Below are 363 nucleotides of genomic sequence, written 5' to 3'. Positions count from 1 at the left end.
AATGATAAATGAATTATACAAAAAGCAAGTAATATGATCAACTAACAAACTCCTTGTCGTTGCCTTGGACAATAATTTGACTGTCGGTTTAGTTGATAGGTCAATTTTGAGTTGAGAATACGTTACGGGAAATGTATTTAGTGAATAGAAGAATATCGTAGTTTGTTGTCCAATGGTGGCGGATATGCGAAGATATCGTTGGTTGTAGGTTAGTCGCGGAGGATAAGCGATGAGGATGTATCGTCTGCTCGATTGTAAAAACTGAACTCAACTGTATCTCGAGATTTTTTTCATATATATATATATATATATATATATATATATATATATATATATATATATATATATATATATATATATATA

Source organism: Loa loa, assembly GCF_000183805.2.
Source record: "Loa loa unplaced genomic scaffold supercont3.17, whole genome shotgun sequence".
Lineage (NCBI taxonomy): Eukaryota > Metazoa > Nematoda > Chromadorea > Rhabditida > Onchocercidae > Loa > Loa loa.
The sequence above is the reverse complement of the archived record's forward strand: the minus strand, read 5'-3'. Positions refer to the sequence as shown.